Raw genomic sequence first — 27,920 nt, 5'->3', positions numbered from 1 at the left:
GGGTAAAGCAATGCCCACATGGTCTTTGACATGGAAAAGGTTTTAATTGATGACCAGCAAACACAGTTCACCTGCATCCTCGCTCTAAAATTTCACAAGAAACTTCAAAAGTCTTTCAAAAATAATTCAGAAATTTAAAAAAAATATACTTAAACCCCTGAAATCAGAGAAAAAGAAAGGACCGTGAAGATAAGATGGAGCAAACATAGAGTTCTTCCAGCCACTCAACAAGTAGTGTTAAACATCTACAGAATATCTAACCCAGTTCTGTCTAGGAATTTCTCAGCCTCTGGCAAAGCTAGAGTCTGACATCCTGGGCACTTAATTCGCTCTCTTCCGTTTTCCTAGTACTGACTGCCTTCACTATATGCAGCAGAGAAAGTCTGGCAGGTTCTGGGCATGAGCAATTTGCGTCTTCGACCTGTTGAGCTTCCTGCAAGGCAATGAAAGAGGAACTGGCACGTGCTTTCAAATTGAAAGCTGAGACTGCTTGAAAATTTGACTCTTGGATCAAGTGAGAGAAAAAGCCTAATTTCATTAGTGATAAAGTCATCTCAAAATCCCCTGCCAGAGGAGTAGTATATCCAGAGGATCATAGCTCAGGACTTTAAAATCTTCCCCAAGCCCAGGGGGCAAGGAGGGTGGTAGAAGTTTCCTGATACCCAGCTTCGATCCTCTCCCATTCATCAAGTCAGATTAAAAACAAAAAAAAGACCAACCAGGAAGAGTTGGTTGACCACCATAAGATGTTGATGGCCTTGAAAGAGATAAGAAGGCATTAAAGAGGCATTGTTAGGGAAGGTGGGACCATTTGTAGGCTAGGTATGTTTCCAGGCCTCTGTCATGAGGCCCTTCTCAGCCAAAGGAGGCCCCTCCTTGGCAAAAGGCCCCACTTGCCTGGCAAACACCCAGCTCCCCGCAGGACAAAAGGCTGGTCCCGTTTAAATTTCCCAAATCACCACGACTAATGCTGTATCTTGCAGCAAATCTATTCTGGTGCCCTATGTGCACAAGATGTATTTCTAGCTACTTAGGATACAATAATGAGTACGACAATGCCTGTCCTCATGATGCAAGAGTGAGTGACAAGACACAACAAATTAGACAACAAAGTGGTTCATACTATTTGTCCTAAGTGTGCCAAAAAGAGCAATCTATAAAGAGAAAGCAACTGACAGAGGACCAGACAGCCTGGGGCATCAGGGAAGGTCTCCCATGAAGGCAGCCTTCAGTCTGAGCCCGGAGGAGCAGCAGTGAGCAAGGCAAAAGACGAACGGGAGCAGGTCATGACAATGGGGTAACCTGCACAGGATCGCTACGACAACGTGCTGGTAGGGGAAAAAGGACCCACCTCATGGGGTCTCCTAGGCCACACTGAGAATTTGGGTTTTCATCCTAAGAGCTATAGAAATCCACCGAAGGCTTTCAAGCAGGGAGGTAACATAATGAGGCTGCCCTTTTCTATGATCAGCCTTGGTTGTAGCTTGGACAGTTTGGGAAGACAAGAGTGTGGCTGAGGGGGCAACAGGAGAAACCCGTGTGCACTAGGACAGACGTAGACAAGGGCAGAATGGAGATATGTGGGCTCATAATTTGGAGTCTTCTTTAACAGTGGTGTTCACGTATTTGTTCAACACTGATTTAGAGACACGTCTGAAACTGCTCAAGGACTATGAGGCCAAGAAGCCTCTCTTCAGCCGCCCTTCAGAACTGCATTTGGCCCCCAAACACCCTGATAAACAGAACAAACCATGACACTCAGTAGACCTTGTCCTCCTTCCAAGCAGACCTAGGAGCCATCTGACAAGGGCATATCCTTCAGGCAGGACCATCCCATATGGTGTGCTGGTTGGGCAGACCATAAATTGTACAATGCACACCCTATGCTACAGTTCAGAGCAGCCCTACTAGGGGATAGGGAGGGACAGGGTCTCATTTCTCTCCCCCTTAGTCACTTCTAACCAATTTTCTCCATCTCATAGTTCTAGTCATTTTAGCACTCCCTTATCATACAGCACTCTGGTCAGTTACTGAGCTGAATCATCTTTAATCCAGCTCTGATTTGGATTAGGATGGTTGTAGAAGAAATGGAAGGACAGAGAAGAATTCCACAGTCTATTAAGAAGTAGAATTAGGGGTCACCTGGATAGCTCAGTCTGTAGAGTGTGTGACTCTTGATCTCAGGGTCATGAATTCAAGCCTCATGTTGGGTGTAGAGCTTACGTTAAAAAAGAAATATCTCCGGGGCACCTGGTGGCTCAGTCGTTGAGCGTCTGCCTTCGGCTCAGGTCATGATCCCAGGATTCTGGGATCGAGCCCCGCATCAGGCTCCCGGCTTGGTGGGAAGCCTGCTTCTCCCTCTCTCACTCCCCCTGCTTGTGTTCCCTCTCTCGCTGTGTCTCTCTGTCAAATAAATAAATACAATATTTAAAAAAAAAAAAAAAAATCTCCAAGTATTCATTCACGTAACAATAAATTAAAAAACAAATGAGTGTGAAAGTAGAATTAGTAAGACTCAGAATGTGTGACCTAGGGCATAGAGAGTCATGGGGGAGGACAGTATCACACTTTTACAACTTCCTGTGGTCTTCCTCAAAGACCTGTCACAGAATAAAAAAAGGTATGGCGCCCTTTATAGCTTATGTCATTTTGCTTTCATTATATCCTGTGACTATCACAATAGTCCTGTGGGACATGACAGGTATAATCCTTGCTTCAAAAGTGAAACTCACCCAAAATCTAACAATCAGTACACAGCAAGGGAAGAAAGAAACAAACAACAAATAAAACTCAAGCACTTCTATATCTAAATCCATACTCTTGCCACTAGAACACATTGCCTGTTAAGTGACACAATAATTGAACAGTTTCACAAACAAGCCCTCAGTGGGCTCCTGTTATCTTAAAGAGCCTGCCAGAGGTTAACCACGGCATACCTGGCAGGGGGACTGCTATGGGCAGGGGGCTAGAGGCCCCTTAAACCAAATGTTATCTAGGAACCTGAAATCAGCCTTAAGTCATTAAACTGGAATATTTCTTTTAAACTTCAAAAGTTAGGGGCAGGGCATCTGGGTGGCTCAGTCCATTGGGTTGCCAACTCTTGGTTTCGGCTCAGATCTTGATCTCATGGGTCAAGGGACTGAACCCCAAAGTCAGGCTCCGTGCTCAGTGGAGAGACTGCTTGGAAATTCTCTCCCTCTGCCCCCCTCCCCCCCACACACACCACAAGCACACTCTGGGGCATACTCTCTCCCTTTCTCTCTCTCTCTCTCTCAAATATATAAATAAATAAATCTTTAAACTGCAAAAGTAGGGCACTCAGGGGTGGTTTGGTCAAGTGAGCGACCAACTCCTGATTTGGGCTCAAGCCATGACCTCAGCATTGTGAGATCAAGCCCCAAGTAGGGCTCGCATTGGGTGTGGAGCCTCCTAAATATTCCCTGTCCCTCTCCTTCTGTCCCACCCCACCCCCACTTGCACTCTCACTCCCTCTCAAAAAAAAAAATAAATAAATAAAAAATAAAAAATAAACTGTAAAAGAAATGACAAAACACACCATAAACAAAGTCAGGAACTGAAAGAAAATGGGTACATATATTTGCTGTACATGTGACAGACAATGTATTTGTCTCAGATTCAGCGAACTCTTACAAATCAATAAGAAAAAGATAAACTGATGTAAAAATGGTTACAGAACTTAGACAACATGGAGAAGAGAAAATTCTGTTAACAGGAGAAGCTGCTCAACAATGCTAATAATTCAAGAAATGCAGATTAAAACAACAGAATGGTGGGGTGCCTGGGTAGCTCAGTGGGTTAAAGCCTCTGCCTTCGGCTTGGGTCATGATCCCAGGGTCCTGGGATTGAGCCCCAGATTGGGCTCTCTGCTCAGCAGGGAGCCTTTTTCCCTTCCTCTCTCTCTGCCTACCTATGATCTCTGTCAAATAAATAAAATCTTTAAAAAAAAAAAAAATGAAAAAAAAAAAAACAACAGAATGGTATTCTATTGTAGACTGGATTTAAAAGGCTGGTATCACCTGGGGCTAATAATACATTATATGTTAATTAAAAAGAATAAAAATATATAAATAAAATAAAATAAATAAATTAAAAAAGAAAAAAAAGCTGGTATCATCCAGTGTGTGGGGGACAACAGGCACTCTCACCCACTGGAGAGCTTTAACCGCATCAAAATGTTCTTATTTTTCCAGCCTACAACTTCAATTCTTGGCATTTATACACTGCACAAGGGCACAAAGGCAAATGTGAGTGACTGTCTGTTACAGCATGATTCGTAACGAGAAAAAACAAACAACTGTCAAAAGAGACCTGGTTTCTTAAAATATGGTACAGCCAAAATACTGAAAATACAGCTGGGGGAGGGGGGAGTGCCTGGGTGGTTCAGTGGGTTAAGCATCCAACTCTTTTTTTTCTTTTTTAAAGATTTTTTTTATTTATTTATTTGACAGAAGGAATGAGAGAGCACAAGCAGGCAAAGCAGCAGAGGGAAAGGGAGAAGTAGGCTCCCCGCTGAGCAGGGAGTCCGATGTGGTGCTCGATCCCAGGACCCTGGGATCATGACCTGAGCTGAAGGCAGAGGCTTAACCCACTGAGCCACCCAGGTGCCCCAAGCATCCAACTCTTGATTTCGGCTCAGGTCTTGATCTCAGGGTGGTGAGAGCAAACTCAGTGACAGGCTCCGTGCTGGGTGTGGAACCTAAGATTCTCTCTCTCCCTCTCTCTCTGCCCCTCCTCACCCCACTAGCCTGTGTGCACACATGATCTCTCTCTTAAAAAAAAAAAGGGAGAAGCACCTGGGTGGCTCAGTGGGTTAAAGCCTCTGCCTTCAGCTCAGGTCATGATCCCAGGGTCCTGGGATCAAGCCCCACATCGGGCTCTCTGCACAGCAGGGAGCCGCTCTCTGCCCGCCTCTCTGCCTACTTGTGATCTCTGTCTGTCCAATAAATAAATAAAATCTTTTAAAAAAAGAAAAAGAAAATACGGTTGTTAAAAAGAATGAGGCAGATGAGTAAGTAATATAAATATATATATATATGAATGTGTTTATAGACAGCAAAAGAGAAGAAGATAAACCAAAACCGATTATTTGAATAGAATGCATAATAAGATACATTTTTATTGTTAAAATACGTTTGCATGCATATAGGGTAAACATTAGGAAAGATATATACCAAATTGTCATGAATACCTACAAAGTATGGAACAGCAAGCAGGAGAGTGTCAAAGAGGACATTGATTATTTTACACCATAGACTTCAGCATTGTTAAAATTTCCAGTGATAGCCACATATTCATATTATAATTTCTCAAACTAATACAAATATATTTTTTAAAGATTTTATTTATTTATTTGACAGAGATCACAAGTAGCTGGGGGGGGGGGGGTAGGCTCTCTGCTGAGCAGAGAGCCCGATGTGGGGCTTGATCCCAGGACCTGGGATCATGACCTGAGCCAAAGGCAGAGGCTTAACCCAATGAGCCACCCAGGTGCCCCAACACACATATTTTAATATGGAAAAACCTCTGGAGCTTAATGTCCTTCAGCAAGTGAACTAAACATTGAACAAACATAACCCATGCTTACCTCCCTTTTAGATCGCTCTCTGTTTCAATATGAAATTACCTTACCAGCTGATCTCACATGAAACATTAATAAAAGAAATTCCTGCTTCTTTCACTTGTGCTGATAGGCAGATTAAATGTTCCAATTATCTTCTCAGATGTGCTACTTCTAAATCAGACCTTGGAAATGATCAATAGTCCCTAGGTTAAACTAGAAGCAAACATGAATATCTATTATCTCCATGTTTCAAGTCCTAACTTCCTAGGCTTTCCTCCCTCCAGGAATTGCTAAAAATATGTAAGTTATGCCTCAGAGCCTTTGGACCCATGCAGTTAACCATGCAGAACAAGCTTATTAATTTGACTTTCTCAGTGAACATAATGATCAAATCATTCTAAATGAGCAGGAGGCCAGGGCAAAGTCCAAGTTAGATGTTAGCATTTATTTGACTTTACATCTAACCCTAACTCTCGTTTTTTCCAAGCCTTCCAGGAGAGTTTGTGCAAGGGGAGCCAGTTAACTTTAATCACTCATGCTGCTAGATCCCTCAGATAGCTATAACATTTAAAAGAAAAAGCGTCATGTTAAACTTCTTTCTTGTATCTGATCATTTCATAGATTGCCAATAATCTGCATTTTCACTGCGTCATTTATCTAATGCACACAGAGAAACCAGCATGGCAGAGATGACTAGACTAAGATTAGTATCCACCAGCAAGTCTCAGTAGGACAGATCCCACATTCAGGTACAGGAGGCCAGAATACCCCTTCAGGTGAGTAAGGGAGTTGGTTTTTGTTTGGGACCCTGTTGAACCAATTTCACATTTTCTGAGCCCACTTTACACAGTTTTACATTTTCAAGATCATTTATTCCCCAGACACTTAGAACTAAGTATCAGCTACCACTTACAGAGTGCTTATTATAAGCAGGAAGATCTGTAAGTCCCTTTATCTCAATCACTTGTCCTCACTGCTGCTTTCAGGCTGTTCCCTCCATCACCGCCACTAACAGCACACACCTAAAAACAAAGCATGTCCCTGTGTCTGTAACACCTGCTACATGGCCTCCTGAGGTTGTGAACTGCCCCCCAGGTACATGGCTCATCCCCCATGTCTCATCGCTGATTTCTGCACCAGCCTCCACTTCCGGTCCTACCATCATTCCTGGTGACATTGACTTCATATTGGAGGTTACACTCAGCGCTCTGGCATTTTTGTTCCTGGACCTCTTCACTTCCTGTAATCTTGTTCCCCACCCACTTAGCCTCCCAGTTCAATGGTCCCACCTAGACTCTAATGATATACTTCTCACTAATTCTATAATTTCTAAAATCTCCCCTCCAGATTCTCCACTGGACTATCACCTCTGCCTCTATCCTGCACTCTCGTTCTCTCTCTCTCTCTCTCTCCCCTAAATAATAAATGAATATTTCAAAAAGAAAAAAATGGAAATCCCATGGTCTGACCACTGGCTACTTCTCTGACTTCATATGCTGCTTTTCCCATCATTGACTTCACTTCCACTGCCTTGGCCTCCTTGTGGTCCTTCTTTAACCTACCACAGGGCGTGTCCTCTTCCTGGAACACTCTTCCCTTAGATATGGTTTATTTCCTCACTTTTTTTAGGGCTCTCCTCAAATGTGACTTCTTGTAAAGGTCTTCTTAGATCTTTCTATCTAAAATATTCCCCTTTAGTCAATATTTCTCAGTTGCACCTTTTTATTTTATTCGTCTTATAGTGAATTAATCTTTCAGCATCCTTGCAGATAATCTGGATCTGTCCACATATCCACCAAAGGAAAGCAAGTAAAACCATCCATAATCCACATCCACAGAATAACTAGGAGTCAGATACTACTGTGAATTTTAATTTACATATAAGTGATTAACACAACATAGCCAAACTTGGAAATCAGACACCACCCATGTAGAAAAAAGAAGGGAACAGTAGGATCCTAGAAGTGGTGGAAACAAACAAAAATCTCTTGTGAGAAGAAAAGATACCTTCTAAAAGGCTAATAAACCAAAGGAAACAAAGATTCTTTTTTTATTAAAAAAAAAAAGAGTAAGATTACTAAATAATCTTTTTTTTTTTTTTAAAGATTTTTTACTTATTCATTTGAAAGAGAGAGAGAGAAAGCACAAGCAGGGGGAGTGGCAGAGGCAAAGGGAGAGGAAGACTTCCCACTGAGGAGGGAGCCCAACACAGGGCTTGATCCCAGGACCCTGAGATCATGACCTGAGCCAAAGGCAGAGGCCCAACCCACTGAGCTACCCAGGTGCCCCCTAAAAAAACTTTAAAATGCAGATTCTTTAAGGGAAAAAAAGTCAAGAAAATAGACCCAAAAAACCATGTAGCAAATATGCTCAAGATAAAAAATGAGAAAGCATAGGTAAAATAAGAAAATTACAAAGGCATAAGAATATTCAAACAGAAGATATGCTTAAAATACAAAAAAAAAAGGAAAAAACAACATTTCACTAACTCTAAGCTTATAAATTTGAAAACCTAGAGAAAATGGATATTTTCCAAAAAAGAAGCACTTTCCCCAATTGACCCCAATACAAATAAAAACCCAAACATCAATTTTCATACAATAGAGAAAATTATTCCCACAAATAAAACCTACTCCCCCAAAAAAGTACCAGACCTATGTGGTTTAATGAGAGAAATTCTACCAAACCTTTAAGTAATTTATAATCTCTATGCTACTTAATTATTCCAGAACATAGAAAAAGAATCATAAGCTGTTGCCAAATTTGCTTTATGAAGCAGATATAATACTGATACCTAACTTAATATCATGAAAGGTTGCCCAAAAATAACTACAGACAAACCTCACTTATGAAATGGCCTTCAGGGCATTCAAAGAATACCATTCCTGATTTTCTTTTTTAAAAAACACTCAATAAGGGCGCTGGGGTGGCTCACTCAATTAAGTGTCTACCTTCAGCTTAGGTCATAATCCCAGGGTCCTGAGATGGAAGCCCAAAGTCCAGCTCTCTGCTCAGTGGGGAGTCTGTTTCTCCCTTTACCCCACCTCCCTGCTTGTGATCTCTCTCTTTCACACATACTCTTTCTCTCTATTTATATAAATAATAAAGTGGATAAATAAAATCTTTAAAAAAATTTTTAATTAAAAAAAACACTCACAAGATGGGATTGGGAGGGAGACAAACCATAAGTGACTCTTAATCTCACAAAACAAACTGAGGGTTAATGGGGGGAGGGGGGATGGGGGGGTGGGATTATGGACATTGGGGAGGGTATGTGCTATGGTGAGTGCTGTGAAGTGTGTAAACCTGGCGATTCACAGACCTGTACCCCTGGGGATAAAAAGATATTATATGTTTATGAAAAATAAAATTAAAAAAAAAAACACTCAATAAAAAAGAAATTAATGGATATTTCCATGTGTGTTTTTTGTGTGTGTATCCCTCAGTCACAAAGCTAAAATCTTATTTAATGGGGAAACACTAGAATCATTCCGTTAAAGTCTGGAATGAAACAAGGATGTCCATTATCTCTATAAAACATTATAGTAGAGAAGGTATTAGCCAATGCAATCAGACAAGCAAAAACCAAAGACATGACAATTAGAAGGGAAATAAAATGGTGTCTATTTGTAGATTATGCAGCAGCATATCCATAAAACTCAATAATCAAAAATAAAAATTAAAAGAATTTAATACATCAGAAAGTATAAAATTAACATACAAAATTAAATGGCCTTCAAATAATCATATAGTAACTAGTTAGAAGATGTAATGGGAAAGAAAATCCCGGAAACAAAAACAAACACAATTTTAATGGTTCTACAGCTAGACAAGTTGATCCTTCAGTAAAAAAATAAATAAATAAACATGCAAGCATAGTTCAGAAAAGAGATTTCTGCTTTTGACCAAAATGGAGTAAAACACCAAGTAAATAAACAAACAAGGGTGCCTGGGTGGCTTAGTCTGTTAAGTGTCTGCTTTCAGCTCAGGTCATGATCCCAAGGTCCTAAGTCAGGCTCCCTGCTCAGTGGGGAGTGGGTGGGGTAGGGATTCTGCTTCTCCCTCACCCTCTGCCCCTCTTCCCGGCTTGTGTTCTCTCTCTGTCAAATAACTAAGTAAAATCTTTTTAAAGATTTTACTTAGTTATTTGACAGAGAGAGCAAGAGAACCCAAGCAAACAGAGCAGTAGAAGGAGAGGGAGAAGCAGGGCTCGATTCCAGGACCCCAAGATCATGACCTGAGCAAAAGGCAGACATCTAACCATCTGAGCCACCCAGGTGCCCCTAAATAAAATTTTTTAAAAAGATAAAAAATAAACAAACAAGATACATGAAACAATGGTTTTCAAGACTTTGGGTATCTTTTTCTCCTACCCTAGTAAGTTCTCAACTGACATCCTGGTAACAAATTTCAGATCAACAGGAGAAAAACATACAAATGTATTTAATATATATAACATGGGGCTTTCATAAGGAAGTAAGTATCCAAAGAAACAGTTAAACATGAGAGATTTCATGCTAGATTTGATGAGGAATGGAAACTCATGGAAAGATACTGTAGGACAAAGAGTATGAGGTAAGTGTAGTCAACTGAGGAAAACATAGCAATGCCTGTTTGCTCAGATTCCTCTGTGTCCCTTCATTTTCAGAGATAAAGATGCTGATGTCCTCAGGCTTTACGGACACCTCTCACATGAGAGGTTTTATGACCTACTTCAGGGGAAGGTCAGAAAGTCCTTTTTAGGGAACCCTCCCAAACTCATTTTACAAGGCCAGCATCACCCTGACACAAAAGCTAGAAAAGGATATTACAAAAAGCTACAGACCAATATTCCTGATGAATACAGAGGCAAAAATCCTCAACAAATTATTAGTAACAGAATTCAACAGTACATTAAGAGGATCATGCACAATGATCAAGTGGGATTTATCCCTGAGATGCAAGGATGATTCAACATACACAAATCAATGAATTTGATATACCACATTAATAAAATGAAAGATAAAATCATATAATCATCTCAATAGATGCAGAAAAGGCATTTGATAAAATACAATATTCTTTCATGATAAAAACACTCAATAAGTTGAGTATATAACAAATAAAAGAAAGATCATATATGACAAACCCATAACCAACATCATACACCATGGTGAAGTTTAAAGCTATTCCTCTAAGATTGCAAGTAAGACAAGAGTGCCCACTTTCACTGCTCCTATTCAACATAGTACTGAAGTCACAGAGCAATCAGGCAAGAAAAAGAAATAAAAGATATCCAAATCAGAAAGGAAGAAGTAAAATTGTGTTTGTTTGCAGACGATAGGATCTTACATAAAGAAAATCCTAAGACTCTACCAAAAACTATTAGAACAAATCAACAAATTCAGTAAAGTTGCATGACATAAAATCAAATTACAGAAATTAGTTGCATTTCTAGACATTAACAATACAACATCTTAAGATTATTTTAAATCCCATCAATGACTGCACCAAAAACAGTAAAATAAGGTGCCTGATTGGCTCAGTCATTAAGTGTCTTCTTTTGACTCAGGGTCCTGGGATTGAGCCCTGCATTAGGCTCCCTGCTCAGCGGAAAGCCTGATTCTCCCTCTCCCGCCCCTCCTGCTTGTGTTCCCTCTCTTGCTGTCTCCCTCTCTGTCAAATAAATAAATAAAATCTCACTTTAAAAAGGTAAACTACTTAGAAATAAATTTAACCAAGGAGATAAAAGATCTGTACCCTGAAAACTATAAGACTGACGAAAGAAATTGAAGGCAGCACAAATGAATGGAAAGACATCCCATGTTCATGGATTGGAAGAATTAATATTGTTAATACTACCACACTATAGATCCAATGCAATCTGTACCAAAATACCTATGCCATTTTTCAAAAAAAACAAAAAAACAAAAAACACCTGGGGCTCTTGGCTGGCTCAGCTGATAAAGCATGAGACTTTGGATCTTGGTGATATAAGTTCAAGCCCCACACTGGGTACAGAGATTGCTTAAGAAATAAAAATCTTCCCCAAAAAGAAGAAAAAAGAAAAACCAATCCTAAAATTCATATGGACCCAGAAAGACCATCAATAGCCAAAATGATACTGAGAAAGAAAAAACAAGCCTGGAGGAATCGCACATCCTGATTTAATACTACTCTACAAAGTTCTAGTAATCAAGACAATATGGTACTGTCAAATAAACAGACACATAGACTAATGGAACAGAATTGAGAACACAGAAATAAACCATTGCATATACACTCAACTAATATTAGACAAGGGAGTCAAGATTACTCAATGGAAAAGGGAGTGTCTTCAATAAATGGTGAAAAAACTGGATAACCACACACAGAAGAATGACATTGGATCTGTCTTACATCACTGACAAAAATGAATTCAAAAAGGATTAAAGACTTAAACATGAGGACTGAAATCCTAAACTAGAAAAAAAGTATAGAGATAAGGCTCCATGACACTGGTCTTCAGAATGATATTTTTGGATAGGACACCAAAAGCAAAACAGGAAAAGTAAAAATTAATAAGTGGGACTACATCAAATGACTAAGTTTCTGCACAGCAGAAAGAAACAATCAACAAAATGAAAGCACAACCTCAGGAATGGGGGGAAAAAAAAAACACCTGTGAGTCAAGTATGTGATAACTGATTGGTATTCAAAATATATAAAGAACTTTTACAACAAATAGCAACAACAGACAACCTAATTTAAAAATGGGCTGAAGACCTGAATAGACACTTTTCCAAAGATGACATACAAATGGCCAACAAGTACATGAAAAGATACTTGAGATCACTAACCATCAGAGAAATGCAAATGAAAACCACAATGGAGCATCACTTTATACTTGACCAAATGGATATCACCAAAGAGAAATAATGAGTGTTGGCAAGAATGAAGGAAAAGGACAACTTTTGTGTGTTTTAGTGGGAATGCAAATCCCATAGCCACTACGAAAACAGTATGGAGGTTCCTCAAAAAATTCAAAATAGAACTACCAAATGATAGCAATCCCATTTCCGTGAATATATACAAAGGAAATGAAAACAGGGTCTCAAAGAGATATCTGCACTCCTACGTTCATTAACACATTATTCAAAACAGCCAATACCTGGAAACAACTTAAGTGTCCATCAATAATAAAGATGTTTTATACACACACACACACACACACACACACAATGCAATAGAATATTTACTATTCACTCTTGAAAAAGAAGGAAAATCCTGCCATTCACAACATGAATGAAACTTGAGGGCATTATGCTAAGTGAAATAAACCAGAGAAAGACGAGCGTTACCACTTATATGTGGAATTTTTAAAAAGCTGAATGCAGAGACAGAGAATAGAATGGTGGTCGCCAGAGGCTGAGGAATGGAAATAGGGAGATATTAGTAAAAGGTATACACTTCCAGTTGTAAGATGAATCAAGTCTCAGGATCTAATATACAGCATGGTGAATATAGTTGACAACGCTATATTGTATACTTGAAAGTTGTGAGGAGAGTACATCTTAAATGTTCTTGCTACAAAAAGGAAATGGTAATTATGTGACATGGTGGAGATGTTAGCTAATTCCAGGGGAGTAATCATTTTGCAACGTGTCAGTGTGCCAAATAAAACAAACTGTACACTTTAAACTTACACAATGTTATATTAATGTAATATAATGTTTTATTAATGTAATATAATCAATTATATCTCAATAAAGCTGAGAAATAATGTCCTTCTTGGATTTTATGACCTGCTGCAGGACAAAAGTCAGAAAGTCCTTCCTGTACATGCCATTTCTTAAGTCCTTTGGCTTAAAATATTCGACGTGCCAAGGTGCCATATTCTGGGGAAGCATGTCTTGAACCCCACCCCAACCTGGACCATGAAGAACAATAATCCCCAAGAGCTGGGAATCACATGAGATGAATTGAATGGTTACCTCAGCTTATGGTCTGGAGAGGTTTTCTAGACTTAGAAAGGGGGAAACCAGGAATAGTTCAGCGGTCTTGAGTTGAGAAGACAAAGTTGGGAGTCCATTGAGAACAAGGCAGCTAGAGTTCATACGACAGGTTACAGGAGAAGAGAGAAGTGCTTAGAGAGAGCCCTCTGGAGATCTGCAGAGGGTCGCCCTTCAGCTGAGTACTGATTAGCACAAGTAAAGGATTAGAGGAAATAGTTAGAACTCACAGTTTAACTTTATAATAATAATATTAATGGGGTCAGGATACACTACCCCAAAATATGGCACCTTGGCATACTGAATATTGGACATGGCAGGTACAGGAAGAACTCTCTGACTTCCTCCTCTTCCTCCGAAGTAGGTCATACCCAACGCTCTCTTGCGAGAGGTGCCCATCCTAAACCTCCTTATAAAGTACATCCTTAACCTATGAAGACAAGGATGCCAGGAGAAATCCAAACATGGAGCTAGTGCTGTTTACCCCAGTTTACTACCCTTAGCTCACACTCTTTTGTCATAATACTTTTATTTTTCACTCTTCATCAAACCTAGTATAAAAACATTCAGGCTCAATTGTTTCTTTAGCTCTTCATTGCCTTATGAAGGCTCCTTTGTCATATAAAACATATTTAAAAATGTGTATGTTTTCCTTATTATTCTGCCTTTTGTCCATCCAACTTATAGGGCCCCAGCCAGAAAACTTAGGAGAGTGGCAGGAAACAGAATTTTTTCCCTCCCTTCTGTTATTTCAAAAATATTTATTGAATTATAAAATCTGAAACTGTTCTTTTGAGAAAAAGAAAAGATATTCCCAATCATTTCCCATTATTTACTCCTAAGCTCTAGCAGTAAAGCACAAAGTAATTTAGTAATTACTCCTCAAAAAATAAAACTTGATTTAAAAGAAGTTTTTTCCTACATTTAATCTCTATTCATCTTTGATGCAATGACTTCAGTCTGTCTTGATCCAGTGGTTAAATAATCCTACCTAGAGGTATGCCTTTCATAGTTGGAAAGAAGTAGTCACACATTTAATTGTGCTTTCTCCCTGGCTGCCTGCCAAAAACAATCACAGTTCAATATTACAGCTTCTCCTTCAGAAGTAATTAAGAAGTTAATCTTACTTAGAACACATAATTACCCAGCAGACCACAGAATCAACTTATCCACTTGTCATGAGTTAAAGCTCAACGAGGCAGTACCACATTGAAAGGCAAAAATCCAAACTGTCTCCCCAGCTATCCCATTTGGAAATGTGTGGAGCCCATCATCATCCACCAGTCACTGGATGCCAAGCCTCCCCAGTTTCTCCGAAGTATGAAGAAGCAATAGAGCTGAAGACCAGGAAGGATGCTGGGTACAGGTCATTTAAGCTCCTAGTCCATCAGGATAACAGAGGATATCTGAAGGGGAAAGGAAGCTTCTGAAGCTCCAAACTGCAGAATATTCCTTTACTGCTCCTGAGCACCTGCCAAGGGTGAGATGTTCACTCACACCTAATCTTTTTCAAGCACCACTCAATCATTAGAAGAAAGACCTTTCTGCTTCATTTGACACTGGTATGCCAAGGGCCCACTACGTGATTTACCTAACATGGAAAGCAATTCTTAGACTCATTATCTATATCCATGGACGGGGGAGCCAGACGTTTTCAAGGATGCATGGAAGTTTCGAGAAAGCACCAGCACCTGATCTATGAAGGCTCTGCCCACTCTGTGTCGTGGTCCTCAGGGCCAAACAGGCTGAACACCATCAAAAGTCAAACTTTTCTTAAAACAGCAGACTTGTGACCATCTGAACACGCCAACTTTGGAGCTATGTTCTTTTCAGAAGTTAACAGCCACTTTTACTGACCTATTCTCTCTAAGCTAACTCTCAGAGCAAATTCTGAAATTCTTAAGAATGCTGCAGAAACTAACGGCATCTGAAATTGAGATTGCAGCAGAAAACTCCAAGGCTATTTCCAGCCGGCAATAGTAGGTCTTATACAATAAGGACTTCTCAATAGTTAATAGCTCCTAGAAACCTGTCATGTACACAACACTATACTAACGGGTGTAGAGATTTATAAAGGAAAACAGTGCTGTTTCTGTCCCTGAAAAACATATATTCTCTCCTAATATCCTAATATCAGAGGTGCTCTAACTTCAGCTGCACCTGAACTTTAGCTAAATTATTTCAACTACAGCAGGAAGAGAGTGGTGGAGGTGGGTGACAACAATAATCCTTCTACCTGTTTACCCGTATCAGTCTCATGAGTTTTGTCTCATCTTTTGTGCATTTGGATTTTACATTATTAAAAGAAAATCAACATCCTTCTTTTTAAAAACAAATTCACTCATTGGAAAATAAATTGACAATTTTCTTTTTCTTAAGTTACCTCAGGACGAGGGGCTCCCTTAGGGTGACTTCGTAGGTAATTCAATTTCATATGAAATTTACCAAGTAACACAGGTCTGATGTGCTCTGCAGAACATTCCATATAGCCCAAATCCCCAACTGCCTACAGTTTTCAAACATAATGCCACATGAAGAATTGGCATGTTGAAGAAAAGGGGAGGATGCTCCCCTTAGTGAATCAGCAGAATTTATAGAGAAAGCCTAACAACTGACCCAAATTGAAGCTGCCATCTTCCGTATCCCAGCTGGGGGCCTTATCACCTGTGTAATTCAATAAGATCTTGAAAGCACTGCTTAGACAAGCTTATGTTGGGGTCAGTCACAAGAATTAGAGGAACGACTGCCATCATCTAAAAGCTTTTTTATCACAAGCCTGAGTCGAGGCAAAGTAGGAGGCCAGACCAAACAGAGGGTGCATTGCAGCCAAATATCCTAGCCCCAGTGAGAACTCTGAACTGTTCGCTGATCTTTGCCTTCTAGGTATATGTATTACTTTCTCCCTTTGTTTTGTAATCAAAAAGGGTATTAAACCTTCCATTCCAATTGTAAAATTCCAAATATTTTATCAGTAAACAGTTATTGAGTTAGACTCCATGTAGGACATTATGTCTCTCCTAAGGATACCAAGTGGAATGAGACCTTGTCCCTGTTCTGTTCTGCAAATTTCTTAGAGTAACAGAACAGGTATTTTCAATAGCTCAATTCTACAAAGATTTTCTAATTACATACCTTGTGTTTTTTGCATCCTTTTTAAAATCTGTTTCAAACAAAAAGACAAAAGAGAAAGCTACAAAAATGTGTGTACTAAACATAGCTGCAAAACACTTCTTTTGTAACATGTAATTTTATCAATTTAGACAAGTGCCTTTGGTTAGATTTGGGTACCTAAGAACATGCATGAAGAAGTAAATCTTGAGCCAGTTCTATCATTAACTGCTGAAATCTTTTGTTCTCTTATTCCCTCTCCTCTTCTGCCCCTCTCCCCTACCTTTCCATAAATCAGTCAAACTATTCAACCTCCTCATTATCACAGTTGAAGGAACGGTTGCTCCAGATATTAATGCCTATAGAAGTGTCTCCCAGCAAAATCCTTCCTGTTTGTCAAAGGTAAGAAGAGATCTGCCTATTCTTTCTACCTCTTCTTTCACTAAGCTTCATGGGCGTCAAGCAGGATGATGGGCTTATTTATCCTACCACCCTTGGCACCTAGTACAATGCACAATGTGTAACTGCTAGTGGGTATTAATAAATGTTAGCACGACGAACCTCCCCTCTGTCATCTAGCTTACCATATATGCTAAATGCTGAATCTGTATTGACTGGCTGATAGAAACTCTTACTTTGCCAATCATTAGAGGAGAAGAGTTACTAGATCGAGTTTGTACCACTATTGCTCAGCTGTTGGGTCTTCAAACTAGCAAAAGTCAGGCTATGGAACAAGTGGAAACCAACACTAATGAGACAGTGCACTTGTCATATCAAAGCCTTTCTCAGTCAACTGTCCATTACAGGGATTTTACTCCCTGTAATAATCATTCACTTAATATTTGCCAAACATAATGAGTTCAATAGCAGAGCACTATAAACAGTTTGATGACTGTAGCAATTATGATGATGTTCTAGAAAGGGCATTTGCTTATGTTTAGAAAAGAATCTGGCAAAGGCAGCACGGTAGAGGGGATTCAGCTGGGACTGAACTCAGGGTGCCTAATGATCTTGGCTATTTGGCTATTTGGAGTGCAAAGGAGCCTACAGTGTTCATCCACTCGAGTGGAGAGGTATCTTTCCTATAGAAATTGCCTTCCAACTGCATAAATTCCGAACTACAGGGCTCTGAAAAGAGCTTTCAGCCCGAGTAAAGACTCCCTAGGCAAATGCTACATCTCAGACACTACTAAATACAAACGAATAATACCTCAGACACTCACAGTGTAGTCCAAAGGTTGGCAAACTTCTATTGTAAAGAACCGGATGGTAAACACTGTAGTGTTCTGTGGGCCATACAGTCTCTCTGGCACTCATTCAACTCTGCATGTAATGCAAAAGCAGTCTCAGAAAATACATAAACTATGCAACATGGCTGTGTTCTAATAAAGCTTTATTTACAAAAATAGGCAGCTGGTCAGGTTTGGCCCACAGGTTGTAGTTTGCCAGCTCCTCATCTAATCTACAGGTCAGGTACACTTTTTTTTAAAAAGCCCAATGGTGAGATCTGTGTTCATGAAAGTGTCCTCCTTGTATCTGCGTAACATCTCCAAGTTTATGAAGCTATTTCATGAAGGATGACTCAAAATTTAATCTTCATACTAACACTTTGTAGTGGATGGGTCTTAATGCACTTACTTTATGAATAAGAAAACTAATCCTCAAATAAATTCAAGAATTTAAAGACATTACACAGGAAGGCATGGAACTAGGAGTTGAGCTTCTGCCTATTAAGGCACCAATTACTATGTGTTCACCAAAACTCATTTCCTCTTCCTCCAGAGCATACAAAGCTACACTTCACACGTTCCTTTGCAGGTAGGTCTGGCCACGTGCTTAGGTTCTGGCCAGTAGAATTTAGGCTTTGTGCATTAAAAGTGATTTCTCTATTTTCTTTTCCCCTTTTGGTTGGCTGGAGAGGAGACATACCTCAGGCAACCTTGTGAGTCATATGTTGACAAGCGCAGAACCACAAGACAGAAGGAGCCTGAGCCCCTGAATCACCACCTGGAAGAGAGCCACTCATCCAGGAATGCCTGTGAAAGCAGCATGAGATGTATATTAAGGCCTAAAGATACAAAGCTTAATCATTTTACAATGGCTAGTATGCCTCAACTAATGCAGCAGAGGTATTAGAAATACAGTTCACCAGGCTCATGAGGTGGAAGAGATCCTATTTCTGACAAGGGATCTATCAAGAAACACAAAGGATGCCTTTAAGAAAGAACAAACTGTTCTAAATGGCTTGATGTTAAGTTTGCAACCTAAGCAGTGGAAGGAGAGGCAAGCAAAGACGAAGACTGGGAAAGGGCAACACTGAGGAAAAGGGACTTGGAAAGAGCAAGAGACCTGCTGTTAGCACAACCAACCGGAGGAAGAGGCTGAAAGCAGTTAAGACCACCTCACGGGTCTCAGGATAGCACTGGCCTAACCAGAGCACAGCTGGGAGCCAGCAAAAGACTGTTCTATGTTTTCAATATAGAACGAGATTTTTTTTTTTAGAACCAGATTTTTTTTTTAATTTATTTTGTACAGAGAGAGAGATCACAAGTAGGCAGAGAGGCAGGCAGAGAGAGAGGGAGGAAGCAGGCTCCCTGCTGAGCAGAGAGCCCGATGTGGGACTTGATCCCAGGACTCTGGGATCATGACCTGAGCCGAAGGCAGAGGCTTTAACCCGGTGAGCCACCCAGGTGCTCCTAGAACCAGATTTTTTTTTTTAAAGATTTTATTTATTTATTTGACAGAGAGAGATCACAAGTAGACGGAGAGGCAGGCAGAGAGAGAGAGAGAGAGAGAGAGAGAGAGAAGCAGGCTCCCTGCTGAGCAGAGAGCCCGATGCGGGACTCGATCCCAGGACCCTGAGATCATGACCTGAGCCGAAGGCAGCGGCTTAACCCACTGAGCCACCCAGGCACCCAGAACCAGATTTTTTAAAGTAGATTTGATCTTGATCTTTTCTCAATGGAATATATGCTAATTACAAATGTGCAAAGAATTATGAAGAAGAAAATTACACATAATCCTATAGTCAAAGATAACTGGTATTACTAGTTCGAGGCATAAACTTCTGAGCTTACTTTACCTTTTCTTATGCACATACATTTAGGCATTAAGAAAAAACTGTCTACTAGTGTACATTAAGGTTGTTCAACTTTTCCTGCCATTACAAAAAAAAAAAAAAAACAACTGCCATAAACATTCCTATCACCATGTCTTTGTGCAAATGTGCAAGTACTTTTATAGGCATAGTTTCTGGAAGTAAAGCCACTGAGCTGAAGGGTCTGCCTACTGTCAAACTGCCATCTGGAAATACTAACTCAAATTCCCACTGGCAGTATAGAAAAGTGCTCATTTTCACACACCTCTGCCGACACTAGATATCATCTGGGGGTTTTTTGGTTGTTGTTTTTTTTAAGCCTTTACCTGTCAGGTAAGTTAAAACACACACACACACACGCACACACACACACACGTATAACTGTATTTCATTCTTTTAATTTTTGAAAACACGATTAAAAATTTTTTGGTCCTCTTCTTCATATTTTTTAAAACATCCTCTCTGGCCTGTGGAAAATCCTAATCCACAACACTGAGAAGTTATATTTAGTAAGGGGAAAGTGTGCTTAATTTATGCAACAGTCTAAGTGACTAGAAGCCAAGCAAATTTTGGATTTGAAAAGCAGCATGAAAGAAGTTAGAACAAATGATCAGATATTAATTCTCAAGGGATATGGATTGTGGGTAAGCTGTGATTACCAGAATTGAGTGGGAAATGTGTTTCCACATTTATGTACTCTAAATAATAAGCTGTCTTGCTAATTAAAATCAACGAAGGACTTAAATGTTAACTTCTTACTTCCTTAAGTTTGTCTTTCACACCTTTGTCATATGCTTGACTTTGATTTTGGTTATGCTAGGCAAATGGGTTAGAGGAAAAATACAAACAGAAAATTGATACAGGTTGTCAATCCTGAGATAAAGAAAGGGGTGTGTGTGCGTGGGTGTGAATGTGTGTGTATGTAACACAGATACTAAAATAAGTGGGCGTATGCACCAACCACTGGACAAGACTTGTCACACACTTCATCTCATTAATCTTCACAATTCTTTGAAAGGCACAGAATCTGTATTTTTTAAATGAGGAAAATGAGTACCAGAGAAATTGACCCAGGTGGTTACCTAAAGAGCTAAGCTGTTATTAGAACTTTTGTTTCCTGCTGCTATTTTACTTCAAATCCTATAATTGACCTCCTGCCCCGCACTATACCACAGCACTGAAAAAAGTCCTAGATTAGAACTTTGGGGCTCTCCCTGACACTAGTGTCCTTCTTTTCTCTTTGGGGATACAAAGAAACAAACAAATGATTAAGAAAAAAGAGAACAGGGGAGCCTGAGTGGCTTAGTGGGTTAAAGCCTCTGCCTACGGCTCAGGTCATGATCCCAGAGTCCTGGGATCAAGCCCAGCATCAGGCTCTCTGCTCAGCAGGGAGTCTGCTTCCTCCTCTCTCTCTGCCTGCTTCCCTGCCTACTTGTGATCTTCACCTGTCAAGTAAATAAATAAAATCTTAAAAAAAAAAAAAAAGAGAGAACAGGTTGCATGTGAGAATGGGAAAAGATTCCAGCAATATGAATAAAAAACAAGAAAATAAACTTAAGTATTGAGTGAATGAGAAATTAAGGAAATTGAACAAAGAAGTGTAAACTTCGAATCGTATCAGGAAGACAATAATACATAACTACAGGATAAAGAAGAAGCACAAAAAAGCAATGGTATGGAAACCCCCCTCCCCCCAATACACATATACCTCAAAAGAAGAAATTTAAAAAAAACAAAAAACAAAAAACCAATAGTTAGAAGCCACAGAATTATAAAAGTGGATGGTCCAATCAAGAAATGTTATGTCCAGCCTCTTCAACTTGACCTGTTCCTAAAGAAAGAATCCATTTTCCATTCTGTTACTATTTGCTTTCCCCCACTACCTTCTTTAACTGCAGTGATCAAAACTGTACTCTCTCTTCAAATAAGGGTGATAGGGGCGCCTGGGTGGCTCAGTGGGTTAAAGCCTCTGCCTTTGGCTCAGGTCATGATCTCAAGGTCGTGGGATCGAGACCCGAATCAGGCTCTCTGCTCAGCAGGGAACCTGCTTCCCCATCTCTCTCTGCCTCTCTGCCTACTTGTGATCTCTCTCTCTCTCTCTCTGTTAAATAAATAAAATCTTTAAAACAAACAAACAAATAAACAAACAGATAAGGGTGATCGCCACCTGGGAATAGAAAGAGAATGTTATCCAGGCCTGCAGACACTATATGCACTGACCATGACAACTTCAGAACTTCATCACTTTGTTGCTCTCTGCTTCTCTGCAGGCCTTTTGCCAATATTTGTGTTGCTTTGTGTTTGTTCTTAACGATACTTCTCTGAACTTAGAACAAGAAAAATCATGGAAGGCATCTTAAGAAGACCCCTAGACCAAAGAGAAGAGCAGGGAACTGCTCCTGTGTCTTACAGCTGATACACATCAGAGCCAGAGTAATACCCAACCATGGGTTCTTACCTTCATGGACTCGCATGTGGCCTTATAAACCAAATTGAGCCTAAACTTTATTTCTGTGAAAAGAGAAAGGAAATGAGAAAACTAGGGCAAAGGAATCTGGAAAGAAAAAGGAAGACTTTGAGGAGGAAAGATCACAACCAATAGAAGCGTGAATGTGAGTGCACAGAGCGGGAAAAGTAAGAAACTCAAGTGTAGGGAGAATGGAACAGCTCCTTTCTCCGTTCCTTTTGTTCTTCTGTCCCCTTGTGTGTATCTTGCTTGCATTCATCACTTTTTCAGGAAAAAAGGCGCACATTTGTTTTTTTTATTTTTGGGTTTTTTTTTTTTTAAGATGTTATTTATTTATCTGACAGAGAGAGAGAGAGCACAAGCAGGGGACGTGGGAGGAGGAGAAGCAGGCTCCCCGCTGAGCAGGGAGCCTGATGCAGGACTCGATCCCAGGACCCCGAGATCATGGCCTGAGCCAAAGGCAGTCACTTAACCAACTGAGCCACCCAGTGCCCCAAAAGGCATACATTTGAGATAGGAAAAAGTAAGTAAATAGTGAGAGAATATGAAATAAAGTTCAGAATGACTATGCATCAGAATGGGAAAAGGGGACTGGTCAAATTCTTTACATAAGATTAAAATTAAATGATAAAGAAGAAACTTGAGACATGGTCCCTCTTCCTCCCCACGCCTCCACCAAAATTTGTATATCCCTATTTATTATGTTCCCCACACCTGCCTTCTCTCATTTTCTAAGTGGATTTTTTGGCCTTTTAATTTTTCAAAACACCAATAAGAACATGAGAAAATAAGTGAGTAAATTTTAAAAATGCAAAAATCAGAAAATAAGGAAAGCACAAAATGAGTGAAGTTAACCTTAAAACCTTACCACCAAGAGGATGCTCACAATATAAGAGGCATTTAGTTACTAGGTCCAGGCTGAAGTCCTGTCTCACCTTCTAACGAGCACTGAAGAAGTAGCAACAAGAAGGTAGACTGTGACTTAGCCCACACAATTTGCATTTTCCATTGTCCTTCTTCCTCACCCACAAGTGTAATTCCCTGTGAAACCTGCACTAGTGGCGTGGTCCCTTTCCGCATTTGCGTACACACATGTATACACACTCCAAGAAGGACGCCAAGTCCATGTGCCAAAGAAAGTGTCAACTATGGTGAAATCTAAGGAGTGGGAAAGGCGAGGGAGAATTTTACTTAGTTACTTAATATGAGTCAGTATTGCTTGGTCTTTTTAAAAACAGTCATTAGATATAATTTTGGACATTTAAAATAAAGAATAAAGAATGGGCAAATGATGATAAATGGACATAGACATGAGAGGGGAAAATGTGCAAGGAGAAATTATAAGAGAGTAAAACAATGGTCTTTTAAAGCTGTCTTTTATTTTGTCCCTTCTCTTCTGATTTTACAGCTGTACTTGAGGGGAGGGGCGCCTCAGACCCCCTGCCTGTATATTCTTTCAAGGTTTATCTTCTCACACCCTACCTGGAAAAATCAGACAATATGGACACTGATTTTAAGAAGAAGGAATTAGATGAAAACCTTATACTGCATACATCTACAATCATAATCTACTCTCTAAACAGATCAATAGGGGAGGCCGGGGTGGGTCAGTCATTAAGCGTCTGCCTTGGGCTCAGGTCATGATCCAGGGTCCTGGGATTAAGACCCGCATCCGGCTCTCTGCTCAGCAGGAAGCCTGCTTCTCCCTCTCCCACTTGCCTTGCTTGTGTTCCCTCTCTCGCTGTCTCTCTCTGTCAAATATATAAATAATATCTTTAAAAATAAATAATAAACAGATCAACAGAAATAATCATTTACCTTTCTTCAAAGAGACAGCCGAAGTAACTCTAAGTCACTCATGATAGCTTCTGTTTTGTTGACAAGTAATTAGAGATAGTAATGGATCGTTCCTGAAAACCTCCATGATAGGGTTCATGGCCTTGATATGCCTGAACCAATTCCTCAGGTAGATTGCAGGATCCCTTATCAGTCCTTCATGGTACTTCTTTCTTTCCCAAAAAAAATACCACGTTTTTCTTAAAATACCACTCTTTTTCCCTCAACTACTACTTTTATATCACCCATCAACTCCAAAGTTCCAAAGTAGCCGTTTTCTTTCCTTCTTCATTAGGTGCAGCCCAGACTCCTCAGGGGGTATTAAAAACCTTCAAGAGGGGCGCCTGGGTGGCTCAGTGGGTTAAAGCTTCTGCCTTCGGCTCAGGTCATGATCTCAGGGTCCTGGGATCGAGCCCCGCATCGGGTTCTCTGCTCAGTGGGGAGCCTGCTTCCTCCTCTCTCTCTCTCTCTCTGCCTGCCTCTCTGCTTACTTGTGATCTCTCTCTGTCAAATAAATAAATAAAATCTTTAAAAAAAAAAAAAAAAAAAAACCTTCAAGATCTGGTCCCACCCTATAACCATTCTTATGCCCCTGCTTCCCTATGCCAAGCCCTATGTCAACGACCTCACAGCTCTTCCTTCTCTTAATCAGGAAGCACTCACGCAGCTGCAGGCCCATTTACTCCAGGGAACACCATATGCAGAGAGAAGAAATTAAACCATAAAAGTGGTAATTTTTTTTTTTTTAACAGAGAAGGCACTCAATTGTTTCTTGCCTCTGTATCTTACCAACTCCAAGAAAGTAACAGCATCACTAAGAGAGAACATGACTGCAAGTTCAGGCTCCAAAGTCAGCCAACAGTACTCCAATGTCAGCTCTACCAATTACAAAATTACACTATGACCTAGGATAAGTTATTTTTCTCTCTGAACCTCAGATTGGTCATCCCCAAAGTGGAGATAACAACTTTATTCATCTCCCTGAGTTATGATGAAGATTGCTAGTTGTCAAAATGACTTTTAGATACTCGATTTGTTTCTAATAAGCTTGATGTCATCATCTGGTATAGAAATCTCCAGAATCTACCCTTTTCCTCAGATACCATGTTCTGAAGCGGTATCCTTAACTAAAATTAAGCAATTAAAAATTAAATTAGGTGATTACTTGCTCTGGTGAATATTTATGTAGCCACAATCACATAACTTCATACAGTCATAATATGTAAACTTTGCTTATTGATAGTAAACTTTTAAAATCAACCTATGAGGGGCACCTAGGTGGCTCAGTGGGTTAAGCCTCTGCCTTCGGCTCAGGTCATGATCTCAGCATCCTGGGATCGAGGTCTGCATCAGGCTCCCTGCTGGGCAGAGAGCCTGCTTCCCCCCCTCTTTCTGCCTACTTGTGATTTCTCTCTCTGTGTGTCAAATAAATAAATAAAATCTTTAAAAAAAGAAATCAACCTATGTTCGGGGCGCCTCAGTGGCTCAGTTGGTTAAGCCGACTGTCTTCAGCTCAGGTCTTGATCCTGGAGTCCCAGGATCAAGTCCAACATCAGGCTCCCTGCTCAGCAGGGAGTCTGCTTCTCCTTCTGACCCTCTCCCATCTCAAGCTGTCTCTCTCATCTCTCAAATAAATAAAATCTTGGGGAAAAAAAGTAAAATAAATAAAATCAACCTGTTATTGAAACATGGAAGGAGTAATAATGAATACTGAAAAGGAATTAAAGAATGTTTATATATGAGAGAAGTAAGGAGGGACAAGTGAGAGAAAGGATAGGTAAAGGGAGTACTATGGTCACTAGGTAGAGTATTTCTATTTGGCAGAGCAGAGGAAAAAAGTGTAAGTGAAATTGTTAAAGTTACATAGATAGCCAACTAACAAAGTAACTGAAAGAGATGTGGGGATTTTACTAGTGAGCTAATTCCTCATCTACCATAGAAGGAAATCAACAGATGATATCAAAAACTGAAAAATCAACAGAGTAGTATAAATACATCATTTAGAGATATGAAAGTAAAACTAAAACCCTACAAAAAGACAAGTAAAAAGAGTTAAAAGTCATTTATTTAGGAAAGAGGTAGAGAGGGTTAAGAGAAGAAAACATACTTCTTGTACTAGTTCTTTTATACTGTGTTTAAAATGGCATACATTCAGACAGCGTGCCTACCAAAAGCAGCTGACCATCTTTCTAAATAAGAGGGTCCTAACTGGAGAAACTGGCAAGGAGAAGCTCCCATGATACTACAATAATATCAGTCTGGGCTTCAAGATTCCCAAGGAGGCCACAGAGGGCATGTATGTTGACAAGAAATGCCCCTTTATTTGTAATGTCTCTATCCAAGGGCAGATTTTGTCTGGTGTGGTGACCAACATGAAGATGAAGAAGACCACTGTCATCTACCAAGACTACCTCCACTACATCCAAAAGTACAACCCCTTCAAGAAATACCACAAGAACATGTCTGTGAGCCTATCCCGCTGCTTCAAGGATGTCCAGATTGGTAACGTTGTCAGTGTGCAAGTGCTGGCTCTTGAGCAAAACTGTGATGTTTCAACACGCTCAAGGTCATGAAGCCCACTGGTGCGAAGAAGCAATTCTAGAAATTCTGAGACTAGACATCTACCCATACCCCCAAAGAAAATAAAGTTATTTTCCCTGTAAAAAAGGAAGGAAGGAAGGAAGAAAGGAAGGAAGGAAGGAGAGAATACAACTGACAAAAATCTATTCACAATACCAACTAAAACCACCACAAGTATTAACTTGACAAGAAATATAGACAACTTACATGAAGAAAAATAACTCTAGGGGCACCTGGGTAGCTCAGCCGGTTAAGAGTCTGACTCTTGGTTTCAGTTCAGATCGTGATTCCAGGGTCCTGGGTATGAGCCATGAGTGGAGCCCCACGTCAGACTCCATGCTCAGCAGGGAATCTGCTCAATCACCCCTCCCCTCCACTCATGCTCTCACACTATCTCTCTCTCCCTCTCAAATAAATCTTTGAAAAAAAAAAAAAACCTCGAAATCTTTACTGACATACAAAAAGACTTAAAATTTAGTGAGTCCTACTATGTTCCTGAAAGGCACAGTGTCTTAAAGTTAGTGATTCACCTCAGTTATTCCATAATCAGTGCAATTCCAATTAAAAAAAAAAAAAAAAAAAACAGAATTACTTTGGAGACTATTCAGTCTATTTCTAAAATTTATCTAGAACAGAAAATATATGAAAAGAAAAGAAAAAGAAAAGCCAAATAAGAACAATGATAAAGAACTCACTCTACTAGGTAGTTCAGAACTAGACTAATTGATCTATGAAAAAGAATAAAGTACACAGTATCATGAGCTTCACCTTCTTCATTAAATAGGGAAATAGTAATTTTGAACAAAATTAAATACCAAGATATGGCCACTGACCTCCCTACTGTTATATTTGGACTGATGACACAAGCAGCATGACAACATTCAAATCAATGTCTTATAACCTAAAAAAGTTTGAGTTGGAGGGCTCTGAGCTTCTTAGGGAAAACATTTCTCGTTCTCTGTAGAAGAAAAAAAGAGGGGCACCTGGGTGGCTCATTCAGTTAAGTGCCTGCCTTCAGCTCAGGTCATGATCCCAAGTTCCTAGAATCAAGCCCCATATCTGGCTCCCTGCTTGGTGGGAAGCCTCCTTCTTCCTCTCCCACTTCCATGTTCTCTCTCGCTTTCTCAAATAAATAAATAAAAATTTTTAAAAAAGAAAAACAGAGCTACTCATAATCAGGCAAAATCCTGTCTAATAACAAGAGTTTGCAAACTTAGTAAGAGCAGAAATGTTATATTTCACATCAGGTAATTACCTACTTGTAGCTAATATATTCCAATT

General features: G+C 39.9%; 1 protein-coding gene and 1 pseudogene across 2 annotated transcripts in view; one reads left to right on the top strand and one right to left on the bottom strand.

Moving 5' to 3' along the window:
* Positions 1-27,920, bottom strand: part of LOC111149968 (phospholipase C eta 1) — a 183,021-nt gene that overhangs the window by 123,073 nt on the left and 32,028 nt on the right. The window lies entirely within an intron of this gene.
* On the top strand, positions 1,056-26,670 carry LOC111148997 (annotated as a pseudogene).

Source organism: Enhydra lutris, unplaced genomic scaffold (genome assembly GCF_002288905.1).
Source record: "Enhydra lutris kenyoni isolate GAN:26980312 unplaced genomic scaffold, ASM228890v2 scaffoldscaffold2, whole genome shotgun sequence".
In the NCBI taxonomy this organism is placed as follows: domain Eukaryota; kingdom Metazoa; phylum Chordata; class Mammalia; order Carnivora; family Mustelidae; genus Enhydra; species Enhydra lutris.
This window is presented reverse-complemented; position numbering and strand designations above follow the sequence as displayed.